This window comes from Globicephala melas, chromosome 9 (genome assembly GCF_963455315.2).
Source record: "Globicephala melas chromosome 9, mGloMel1.2, whole genome shotgun sequence".
NCBI classification, from domain to species: domain Eukaryota; kingdom Metazoa; phylum Chordata; class Mammalia; order Artiodactyla; family Delphinidae; genus Globicephala; species Globicephala melas.
The window spans coordinates 69,714,305-69,724,681 of record NC_083322.1 but is presented as its reverse complement, the minus strand read 5'-3'; positions in this window follow the sequence as shown (position 1 = coordinate 69,724,681).

Sequence of the window (10,377 nt, the reverse complement as noted above, 5' to 3'; positions counted from 1 at the left end):
TTTTGCTTTAGTCAATTATCTTTTAAAGAAATTAACAAATGAGAAATAAGAGCTTTTTATTTACCAGCATATTTACTATTTCTGGCATTCTTTATTCCTTTGTGTGGATCCAGATTTCCATCTAGTATCATTTTCTTTTCTTTTTTTTTTTTTTGCGGTACGCGGGCCTCTCACTGTTGTGGCCTCTCCTGTTGCGGAGCGCAGGCTCCGGACGCGCAGGCTCAGCGGCCATGGCTCACGGGCCCAGCCGCTCCGTGGCATGTGGGATCTTCCCAGGGGCACGAACCTGCGTCCTCTGCATCGGCAGGCGGACTCTCAACCACTGCGCCACCAGGGAAGCCCCGGGGACTAAGTTTTTTGTTTGAATCTTTTTTTTTTTCTTTTCTCTTTTTATAAACTTTTCTAAAAGTTATTTCTTTGGCTACGCCATGTGGCATGTGGGATCCTAGTTTCCTGACCAGGGATCGAACCCATGCTCCGAGCAGTGGAGGTGCAGTGTTTTAACCACTGGGCCACCAGAGAAGTCCTAGCATTAGTGTTTACTGTATAAGGTTGGATAGAGGATTGTTATGGGTTGAATTTTTACCAGAATTTATATATTGGGGTCTTATCCCCCAGGACCTCAACATGTGACCTTATGTGGAGATAGCATCTTTATAGAGGTAATCAAATAAAAGTGAGGTCATTAGGTGGGCCCTAATCGAACGTGACTTTTGTCCTGATAGAAAGGGGAAACTTGGACAGAGATACACGTAGAGGGAAGATGATGTGAAGAGACAAGGAGAAGATGGCCATTACAAACCAGAGAGAGAGGCCTGAAACGGAGCCTTCCCTCACAGCCCTCAGAAGGAACCAACCCTGCCAACACCTTGATCTCAGACTTCTAGCCTCAAAAACTGGGAGACAATAAATCTCTGTTTTAAGCTGCCCATTTTGTGGTACTTTGTTATGGCAGCCCTAGGAAACTAACCCAAGCGTTTATGCAGAACTACGTATTAGAGACTGACTTGGTAAGAGGAAGGGGCATGTAAGGAGCAGTGTGCCACCATGAAAGTTCGTGGACACTGTCAGACTCTAAGATAGGTGGGCAATCTGTTCTCATATTTATCCTGCTATGGATGGGAACAAATGCCACCCAGACTGAGCAGAACAGGGCACGGCAGCAGGCCTAGCCTCAGGTTTACTGAGAGCTTACTATTTTTGCTCATCTGATTGAGAAGGATTTAGTAGAAGTACAGTAAGACTTGAATTTTCTGTGTGAGTTGTGAGGGGATTTGATGGCTTCGAAAGAGATTACTTGGAGTGCATTGATGGTTTGAAAGAAAAACACATAAATACTCTAACCTTTGCCATTGGCATTTAAGACACTTAGTATCATACTGCAGCAGGGTTATTTTATACTCCACTGCTCTGAAGGATTATGAGGTGTATGGAACATGTATAAATCTTATTTTAATTAAATGCTTAGGACTTCTAACTGTCCACCCTGTTTCTCTCTCTGCTTGTCTATTTCTCTGAATTATGTGGGTGACAGTGCAGATTTTTTGATCCCTGGCTTAGCCTTTTACCTACCTACCCTTTTGTTTATAATGAACATTTTTTTCTGCAGTTAAAATGATAACTGCCCTAATATACAAAACAAAGAAGGAGGTCCAAATGTTGCCTCCCCAAAATGAGACCTTATTGAGAGTGGAAGTAAAAAGCCCCCAGACACTCAATAAAAGAGTGAGTGAGGCAGCTGGAGGCCCCCAGGCCTGTCAGCAGTCTGTTACAATTGATGCCCTTCCCCCTTCTCTGGCCAGGGTCTAATTTAAAACTCCCTTGCTCAGAGCTTCTTGATTTGATGGCCGCAGTTCCCAGGCTGTGAGGAGTTAAGCCAAAAAGGTTTTCATTAATTTGCCTTCTCCCTGAAGATTTTAGGCTTGCTGCCTCAAAGCAAGCTAGACAGCACCGTGGGCCAGCCCTTCGGTGAGAAGCTTCACCTCTGGGAGAAGGCCGTTTGCTCAGATCCCGGCCTTTCAAAGGTCCAGCGTTACTCATCCTGCTTTGGCTCTTGTTATTTTCCTTTGAGAATGTTTTCTTCTACTAGTAGCTCAGGGAACTTTTACTTGCCGTTTGAAATCTAACCCTGGTACCCAAAATGTATGACTAATCCTACTTACTGGAATTTCAATGTTTTCATCAAGGCCGCAGTTTCCATTTCCAATTTTGTATAATAAGGGCAAAATACCAACTGGCAAACACACTTCTTTGTTGGTTGGTGTACAGCAAAATATCTCCTGTGTTGTAATTAAAATAGAAGTTTCATGATGGTTATTTTTGCAGTTGAGAGAAAACTGTCTCCAAGTGAATTTCAAGAGGGGGACGGCTCATGATATGAATACCCAGTTAAGATATTTACTCTATGAAGCACTTAAAGTAAACCTTTCAGCTGCTTTTTTTTGTCATCTGTACAGCGGGATATTAGGTTATTTCTAGGCAAGGGGAGTGGTATATACGCTGGAGTCATGGCCAATGGAAAGATTTTAGAACAACACACTAATGCTCATGCCATTAAAATAGCTTAGTTAAGCAATCATTGTGATGGCCATTGGAAAGATGAAAGAATATCAGCTAACCAAAACCAAATTTTTGTATTTGTCCACAGCAATCGTTTATTACTTCCTTATGTCGTTAGCAGTCCAAATATGGATTTTTGGAATGCCGTTGGGAAGAACTCATAGCAGGAAGGTCTAGTGGAATTGGCTTGAGACTTACCAGGCTGCTCTTTTAAGGCAAAAATCTGACTCAAGGGAATATAGCTATTAACTTGGGATGGCCTGAGATTTCCAAATCTTTCTTCTCAAAAGAATCGCCTGGATATTAATGAGAGTGTAGATCCCCAGATCCCATTCTGAGAGTTTCTGGTTCAGTGGGTCAGTGTGTATATACATTCGTTTCCAGATTATTCTGGGCACAGTCATGATAGAGAACCTCTGCCAGTATGAGTAACTGTAGTAACAAAGTAAATATTCTGAATTATCTGATCACCCATGTAGGGCCTGCCGAATTTTGGTATGTAAAGGCAAAACTTTTCGCTTTTTGTTTAATCAGTAGATCAACCCCAATCTCCTGTTGTTCGTATGGCTTCTTTGACTCCTGGGGAGTCATTTGTGTGTCAACTGATAAACAGTCAGCTGGAATCTTTCTTAGAAAAGTAATGTCCTGGACTTAGGTGGCTATCAGAAACACCTGTGGGGCTACTTGAAAATATATTTTCCCCAGACCTTCTGAATCATAATCTTAGGGAGGGGTCACGATCTCTATCCTTCTATAGGCTTTATAGTTGATTTTGAAAGGCAGTTTATTTTGAGAATCTGAGTTATACTAATGGGGAGAAGTGCTGGTTACTAGTATTGGGTACTAAGTGAAGCTGAATTGCGTATATAGAAATAATATTCGTTTGATTAAGATGATTAAAATTGTTCGTTTCACTGTTTTACGATTAGCTTCTGCATGTGATCAGTAGATATTTGGTCATGGGCCTAAGTCCTGTTGAGAAGGGCAGGAGAGATCTTCAACACTTGAAGCTCTCAGATATAGCTTAAGGTGAACCTTGAAGTATGGGTAGTATCTGAATAGGTAGTGGAGTGGAGAGCAGAGAATTCTAGGTGAGGTCAGTGAAGGAGTGAAGTTATTAAAATGGACGCTAGACGTCCACGCTAGTAGGGCAGTGTGGTAACAGAACAAAGCCTATGTAGTGGGAAATAGTGGAATATAAAATGCACAGAGTGGATTGAGGTCTAGGGAGTGGCTTGAACTTGCAAAAAATTAGGAAACATTACAACATTTTGGTGTGTGCCCAGGAGTAAAGTGCTAACGTTTTATTTCGGTAGGGTGTGCACAAGTTCAGGGGCCAAGGCTGTGGCAGTGATGCAGAATAAGGAGATAGCATTTGGGAGTGGCTGGGAAATACCAGAAGGGCAGATTTGGTAAACATGTATAGAAGTAGCCTAAAAGAACACTATTTCCTTTGCGGATTATTTAGAAATTTTCTCCTTAAGAAGAGACCATCTCATGCAGAGGAAGGCATAAAATAACTGCACAATTGCAAAATAACTTCTTTAGTCAAATTGGCTGCTTTTAAAACTGATCAGCAAAAACCTTCAGACACAGCATTAACAAAATTTTTTATTATGTTCAGAGGCAAAACTTTTTCAACTTAATCTGAGTATACAGTCACTCTAGTTTTTTGTTTGTATAGGAAGCAGACAGGCATTCAGATATTTGAGTATTGTGAATAATCAGGTAAGAGAAATGAATATACTTAGCTGTAAAGCTGTTTGAATAGTCTTTTCTTCCGTGATGCATAATGTTTGTAATTTTTTTTTTTTTTTGCGGTACGCGGGCCTCTCACTGTTGTGGCCTCTCCCGTTGCGGAGCACAGGCTCCGGACGCGCAGGCTCAGCGGCCATGGCTCACGGGCCCAGCCGCTCTGCGGCATGTGGGATCTTCCCGGACCGGGGCACGAACCTGTGTCCCCTGCATCGGCAGGCGGACTCTTAACCACTGGGCCACCAAGGAAGTCCGTTTGTAATTTTTAAATGATTTATACGCACATAGTAACATCTGACATGGATTCAACGGACAGGCTAGAATTTTCCTGGCTTCCTCCCATCATGCCCCTACTTATCTTTCAAGAGCCATTTCAAAAATTACCTCTTGGGTGACTCTTTCCTTGGAGGCTCCTTTGTATGGCTTGCCTCCAGTCTGATGGCTGCAATTACTCCTTGTTCCTCTTCTCTCACTCCCAGAGTCCTGATGCCAAAGGACTCATTCAGCAGAGACGTCTTTGGTTCAAGGCAGCAGATGGCCTATGTAAGAATCAGAGGCCTCTTTCTACAACCAGAGTGGTGTAAGAGAGACCCAGACTAGCTGGGCAGGGGGACGGTGAGGGGGAACCTCTGGAATCTGTAGATCTTGGAGAAGGATGGGGAAGCAATGAGAGTCAGAAAGGACTTGGAAAAATTTGCTTTGAGATGCAGATATATCAGGTCTGCAGCTTACAAAGTAGCTGAAAAGTATGAAAGTAGCTATTTCGTAGGAAGAGGCTTCCGGTTCAGTTCCACAGACATTCATGCACAGGCAGTGGGGATATGGCACTGAATGAAGCTGGACACAGTCTTTGGTCTTATATAGCCTTGCCTCAAGATGAGCTCAATTTATGGGAAAAAAAAAGGGGGATTTTAGAATGTATACTAATATATTACATTCTTTCACCCCATGCCGGTCATGGGTGAATAACTTGAGTCTTGCTAGAAGCAAAGCCTTCAGACTTTATTAGATTCAACACTGTGTTTCTTCATGTCCTTAAATACGAAAATGAAACTGAAATCTGGACATCACAGTTATGGGATGCTAGCTCTTAAAGTAGAAGCAAAGGACTATGGGATGAGGTTTTCTTATAGCCCAGGGCATTTTCTCAGAAGACTTGTCCAATTTGTCTTATAATTTTTTTTTCATTCTTTTTGGAAATCCCAAGATTGCAATGTTATTACGTTCAGGCGTTTCTTAGTTTAAATTTATCTCCAATCACATGTTAAAGAATGGTCCCAATTATTACTCTGAACAAAACAGGGGAAAGAGAATTTGTCTAACCGTCTCAAATACATGATACCAATTTGAATTTTCCTTAATGAATGATGAAAACTATCTAGGTACATGAATCTTTTGACCCGCAGCTGAAGATTGGACTTTGAGCTAATACATAGGTTAATTGCATCTAATGTTAATCTGCCTTAGCGGGGACAATTAAGTCAAATTATAACTTGTCCATGTTATAATACATTTTGACTTTCTGATTCATCTGTGGACTCCTACAATTCCTCCTTCATTCAAATGTCTGCTCTTCCATGGGAGAGAATGATAGGAGACCCCATCCCAACAGTGTGCTTTATTGTAGCTTAGGTTACTTCTTCAGGGAAACATTCGTATTCATCTTAATTTAAGCGTCATCTTAATTAAGCATCACTGAAGGGACAGGTCAGTGGCTTGCTGGAAGATTCATTCTCATAGTCTTTCCATTCTCTGCCTTGGCCACACCCTCAACTGGAATTTAAGCCTGAGGTTAGAAGGAGAATGCTTTTAACCAACCCTTGAAGATGTCTGACCTAAACTTATAGCAGTTGTTCTTTAAATATGAAGAATAATCAAGCTCAATAAATACTTTGATTTTTTTGAAAGAAAATGACAGTTTTTAGCATGAGAAAGTCTTTGAAGTACAAGCACATCCAAGAAGAATGTCATATATTTCATCCTTTTCTTTCTAGATGGATGTTTAAAAGCTGGGTAACAGTGTTAGAATGTTAATTTGTGTTTTGTGTTCAGTTTCATAGCTCAGCATCTGGTGTTTTGGGCTCACCTGTAGTCTATTTTATTATTTTTTAACAATGCAATTCCCAGTTTGAAAGCTCATTTAAGACATTGACCCTTGATCCTGTTAAGTTCTCTTCTCCCTGGGCAGTGCTGTTAATATCAAATATCTGGCCTTTTTTTCTTCCAGTGCCAGAAACTCCCAGCAGATGTCATCATAAGGCAGATATGTTTAGCAGGGCTTTTCTAGAATAGCAAATAGAATTGTTGCATGTAGTAGGGATGTGTGTATTGGGTACTGGATTTCATTCATTCTGGTCTCAGGTCTCACCAGGGTGGGTTGTTATAAAGATGTAAAGAGACTCCTGGGATTCTTTCCTGCCTTTCTGTAATGTGGGAGAATTGTTTTCCTTCAATATAAATTAGAGAACAAAGAACAGCCTTGCAGTCGAGCATTTCCTGGGTTCTTCAGCTCCTCACAAGGCAGGGCTGTGCTCTCTGTGGCGCAGAAGGGCAGTGGGGGAGGAAACATTTGCTGAGATACAGATAGTAAGCGAGGGAGCTGGGATTTAAAACGAAGCAGGCTCACTGATTCTAGACTCCATGCCCTTAGTACCAATGGGAAAATACAAATGGGCATAAAAACTTATGTCCTTACCATGCCCAACAGAGCCCATGGCTGTTTTTTTATCTTAAAAAGAAGAGTGTTATATTGGAACTGCCCAACATTTCATGGCTATCAAATTCAGTTAGAAAATACAGTTTTTCCCAGGGAAGACCAGGGCACGTTGACTTATTTGCTATAAATGTAAATGAAAGTCAATCTAAATTCTAATTAGTTTCCACCTACACAGATAATGATAAATGTTTTCCAGCTTTATTGAGGTATAATTGACAAAACTGAATATATTTAAGGTGTACAACATGAAGATTTGATAAATGCATACATGGTGAAATGATTACACAATTAAGTTAATTGACATTCATCACGTTACCTTTTATTTTTGGTTTATGGTGAGAATGCTTAATTTACTTTCTTAGCAAATTCAGGTATACAACAGAGTATTATTAACTGTAGTCACCATGCTGTGCATTATATCTCCAGAACTTATTCATCTTCTAACTGAAAGTTTGTAACCTTTGATCAACCTCTCCCCATTCTTCCCACCCACTAGTCCCTGGCAGTCATTCTACTTTCTTGTTTCTCTATGATTGTTTTTTTTTTTAGATTCCACATACAAGTGATACTATACAGTACGTCTTTCTTTGGTTTATTTCACTTAGCTTGTAATGCATGTTGCTGAAAATAGTAACATTTCCTTCTTTTTCTATGGCTGAATAATATTCCATTATATGTGTGTATATAAATTTATATATGTATATATATATACATACATAGCACACCCTCTTTATTCATTTGTTGACGGTTACTTACATTGTTTCCATGTCTTGGCTATTGTAAATAATACTGCAGTGAACATAAGGAGTGCAGATATCTCTTTAAGATACTATTTCATTTCCTTTGGATATAATACAGAAGTGGATTGCTGGATCAGATGGTAGTTCTGTTTTAATTTTTTGAAAAACTTCCATGCTGTTTTCCACAGTGGCTGCACCAATTTACATTCCCACCAACAATGTACAAGGGTTCCCTTTTCTCCACATCCTGGTCAGCATGTGTTATCCGTTGTCTTTTTGGTGATAGCCATCACAACAGGTGTGAAGTGACATCTCATTGTGGTTTTGATTTGCATTTTCCTGATGATTAGTGATGTTCAGCACCTTTTCATGTACCTGTTGAACATTTGTATGTCTTTGGGAAATGTCTATTCAAATCCTTTGCCCATTTTTAAATCAGGTTATTTGGTTTTTTGCTATTGAGTTATATAAGTTCCTTGTATATTTTGGATATTAACCCCTTATCAGGTAAATGGTTTGCAAATATATTTTCACCTTCTATACGTTGCTTGTTCTAAGAATTTATCCATTTCTTCTAGGTTGTCCAATTTTTTGGCTAATAATTGTTCATAGTTGTCTCTTCTTGTCTTTTGCATTTCTGTGTTATCAGATTTAACATCTCATCTTTTATTTCTTATTTGAGTTTTCTCTTTTTTAGTCTAGCTAATGGTTTGTGAATTTTGTTTATCTTTTCACAAAGCAATTTGTAGTTTCTTTGATCTTTTATATTGTTTTTCTGGTCTCTATTTCATTTCTTTCTGCTCTGATCTTTTTTATTTCCTTCCTTTTGCTAACTTTGAGCTTAGTTTGTTCCTCTATTTCTAGTTCCTTGAGGTGTCATGTTAGATTGTTTATTTGGATATTTCTTTTTTCTTAATATAAGTGTTTCTTGCTATAGCTTTCTCTCTTAGAAATGCTTTTGCTGCATCCTGTAAATTTTGGTGTATTGTGTTTCCATTTTCATTGTTTCAAGATATTTTTGATTTCTCTTTTGACTTCTTCGTTGACTCATTAGTTGTTTAGGAGTGTGTTTAATTTCCATGCATTTGTGAATTTTCCAACTTTCCTCCTGTTATTGATTTCTAGTTTCATACCACTGTGGTCAGAAAAGATACTTGATATGATTTCAGTCTTCACTTTGTTAAGACTTGTTTTGTGACCTAACATATGATCTATCCTGGAGTGCTTGAGAAGAATGTATATTCTGGTGCTGTTGGATGAAATGTTCTGTATGTATCTGGTCTTCTGATTTGAAGTGGACAGACTGATTGATGGAGTTTTCTGGACTGGGGCAGAGGGGTCCGCTTTTTAGACTATATCTTATTGTACTTATTGTACTTAATTTAATCTAGCTTCCCAAATAATTGCAAATATTAAAAATAGGTACATGCTATGCATAATTTGCCCTATATCTTAGCAAAATTATGACATTAATGATGGTAGTGATGACAAAAGAATCTTTTTATTAGTTTGCTTCCATCATGTTTGATTCCAGAGTTGTTCACATTTAGAACAATCCTCAGGTTGGAACAAATTGTATTTCAAAGGGATAAAACTCCTTTTGAGGTTTTGAGGTGATTAAAGTGGTGATGGCAATGTAAATGGAGAAAAGAAGACTGAAGGAGAAAGGGAAAGGGAAGGAAAGCAGACGGCTTACTTAGAAGGTGAAAGAGCACTTCTTAGAATCTAGTTTACTGCACTTTGGTTCCTTTTGGGCTCTCCTGGGAAGACATTTACTTATTTTCATTACTAGTTAAATTAAATAGAATAATGAATACTGATCATTTAAAGTTAGAACTATACAAACCCTTCCTAGGCATTTTAACTTAAAATTTTTTTCCCCCCAAGCATTTGGTCTTGTAAAGGAAAATGGCATAATCAGCTTGAGAATAATAGTTTGAAGAATATTTATCAGAGTAAGTGTATCCTGTGGTAAACAGAGCAAGTGGAAAACCAAATTCCAATTGCCATTCATTCTCCATCAGAGAAATTTAATTACAGTGGGTATATGTAATTTATATTTCAAAGAAGGCAACATATTTTGAAAGGATAAGGATAATTACTCCCATGTAACTTAAAGACTTTCTCCATTGCTGAATTTAAGCATCTGGGGAGAATTCCCTGAGCAACTTTAGGCACATCTGGAAATGGGGTTGATCTTTGAGCTTTACGGCCACATGCCAAGATTCTGACACTACTGCCTTTTTCTGTCAGTGGGATATTGTTTTGGGGGGAGGTTTTACATAACCTTGGTAGAGAGCTCCTCATTTTCTGCTTCTGGGTGAGTTGTTGGAGCTGAATTGTTGGTGTTCCTGGACTTTGTTCCTACCTCAGAACATAATGATCCCAGACAGCCTGGAGTGGGCAAAAAGTGTGCTAGCTTCTAAAAATGTTATTTTGTGAGTCAAGCAGCTTGAGGTGCTGGAAAGGGCGCTGAGCTGGGTGTTACGAGATTTTGGTGCTCATCCTAGTTTGGCCCCTGTTGGGTGATTTTTTGGCTCTAACACTTCAGTTTGAGGCCTCTTTCTTCAAGGCTTAGGAATGTGGACATAATTTTAAAATTCTGTA